The sequence below is a fragment of the Poromitra crassiceps genome, assembly GCF_964638095.1.
Source record: "Poromitra crassiceps genome assembly, chromosome: 22".
Taxonomy (NCBI): domain Eukaryota; kingdom Metazoa; phylum Chordata; class Actinopteri; order Beryciformes; family Melamphaidae; genus Poromitra; species Poromitra crassiceps.
Genome location: NC_139647.1, coordinates 20,929,137 through 20,931,636, shown reverse-complemented (window position 1 = coordinate 20,931,636; position 2,500 = coordinate 20,929,137). Strand labels below are relative to the sequence as shown.

The 2,500-nt window shown below is 46.3% G+C and overlaps 1 protein-coding gene across 1 annotated transcript in view; it reads left to right on the top strand.

Moving 5' to 3' along the window:
- ttc7a (tetratricopeptide repeat domain 7A) overlaps positions 1–2,500 on the top strand; it is a gene marked incomplete at its 3' end in the record, with an annotated part of 30,845 nt that overhangs the window by 18,460 nt on the left and 9,885 nt on the right. The window lies entirely within an intron of this gene.

Below are 2,500 nucleotides of genomic sequence, written 5' to 3'. Positions count from 1 at the left end.
TTGCTGCCTGCCTGTGCCTCTCTATCTCTCTCTCTCTTGCTGCCTGCCTGTGCCTCTCTATCTCTCTCTCTCTTGCTGCCTGCCTGTGCCTCTCTATCCCTCTCTCTCTTGCTGCCTGCCTGTGCCTCTCTCTCTCTCTCTCTCTTGCTGCCTGCCTGTGCCTCTCTCTCTCTCTCTCTCTTGCTGCCTGCCTGTGCCTCTCTCTCTCTCTCTTGCTGCCTGCCTGTGCCTCTCTCTCTCTCTCTCTCTCTCTCTTGCTGCCTGCCTGTACCTCTCTCTATCTCTCTCTCACAGTGTGAATCTAGTCTCAGCTCTCTCATAGGGTTTGTCTGCCTGTCTGACTGAGGCATCACTCGCATCAGTTATAGCCAGGGCGGCAGCAAGCTCGGGCTTGGACAGGTGAAGCCTATGCGGAAATGAGAAAAGCTGCAGTTCCTCAGATGGCCACTTGAGGCTGGCTCCAAAAGGGACGCCCGTGTTAAAAATGCTCGACTTTACAACCCCATTAAACATGTTGACATTCTGGTCGATGGATATGATGACGTTTGATTTTTCACATATCTGTTTGCACCCTGAAAATAATAAAAAATCAGGGAGAATGCTGTAATTCTTTGGCATGAAAATCAAAAAGATTTGGAATATCAGCACAAAAATATCAGCTAGTGGCACTTTCAATCCAAACATATGAGTTGAACCCAGCTCTTCACCCAGCCTGAACCCAGGCTTTCCTGACTTGATATGAAAATGTGATCCCTGGAGGAAATCCCACATGGAGCTGAACCATCTGTAATAATATCTGAATGTTATTTTCAAATGAAAGTCTCCTGCTGACAGTTGGCCTTCTTTCAAGCTACTGTGAAATCCATACCGCCACATATAGCTATGAGTTTTTCACTGACCAGCCAAGAGGACCAACTCCATTTCAGTCATTGAAAAGACCCTATAGGAATAGGTCAGTGGTTCTCAAATGGGGGTCCGGGGACCCCCAGGTGTCCGTGGCACCTTCCCAGGGGGTCCGCAAAAAGTTTTCAGGAAAATAAAAATAAAAACTTTTTGTGTGTGCAAAAGCTTCATAGTTCAACGAAAATATTGTATGCATTAAATCTAAAATGGTTCATGGATTACATTATAATCTAACAAACCTATCAATTTAAAAGTCTAGCAGCGTTACCGTGGAAACAATTAAGCTTAGCCCAAAATCATAAATCAGAATGAGGGGGTCCCCGGTATATTTTCTATCTTGTAATGGGTCCTTGGCTGAAAAACATTTGAGAGCCTATAGGTGAACAATGTGAACACACACTCAGTAGGGGGGGTTACCATCCCGACAAACACGTCGGGACCCTCTGCCTTAACCTATACACATCCTAGAAGCACACACTATATGGGATATAATGTGTGTGTGTGTGTGTGTGTGTGTGTGTGTGTGTGTGTGTGTGTGTGTGTCTGTGTGTCTGTGTGTGTGTGTGTGTGTGTGTGTAGCCACTTCTTAACACATTCACTGCCAACAGTTTTTTTTTTACTGTAGGTAGCTTCTGCCAAGGGTTTTTTTGAGGATTCTGGCTCATCTTTCAAGAGCCGAGGATTATTTTCTGCTAGGAATTTGTGAACACAAAATATCTCAAAAGAACTAATAGAATGTGTGCTTTCTCTGTCTAAAAGAGTTAGTTTGTAGAGTTAGTAGTTATGTAGGCATTAGCAGTTGAATACAGCATGGTTTCAGCGTCTGAAAAGGAAAGTTGAGATAAATGCCTTTTTGTGAAATTCGATAGAACAGTCACTTTAACCATTTATTTTTGGCATCAGTAACACATCAGACATCTAAACAATAGTTCTGAACAGTAATTTCCTCCATAACACCACCCCCACCCCCCTCTCCTTCAAACTCCTCCCTCCGTGTGTGTTCTCCTCCTCCCTCCGTGGCTCTGCAGCGGGCGTGTCACAAGCGAGTTTCTGCTGTCTGTGCTGCCTGGCTGCTGGCGGCCGCTCTTTGGGCGAGTCTGGATGGGGCTCGTTCGTTTTCGGTTGTGAGCTTAGCTGGAATGAAGCTGCGTGCGATTCTGGGCTTTCTGCTGGTGTTTCAAAGTGTGTTGCACCCATAATCTATTATGCAAATTTGCAATCCGTATCTTATTCACCTCGCTCGCCGGTGTAAGATCCGCTTCCACGCAATCGCAGCTGCTGTTTAACAGTGGCAGGTCATTATCCGCAGATCCGTCTGAGTGGGCGGGTATGGCTCTTCGTGACTCACTTCACAAGTGCTGCAAACGGCTTTGAATTGTTTGGTAGAGCTAGGGATCCCAACGCGCTTCGGCTATGCAGGCAGGCAGGTCCATCACACCGAGGAGAGGAGAGGAGAGAGCTTACTGCTGCGCTGCTGATCCATGTCAGAAAAAGTGAGACATAGGCCTAGTGATCAATCAATCAAATCAACCGCGCTCATTTTTGGCACATTGCCACCCCTCGTTGTCAGAATGGACTCCGTTAAAACGACATGTTT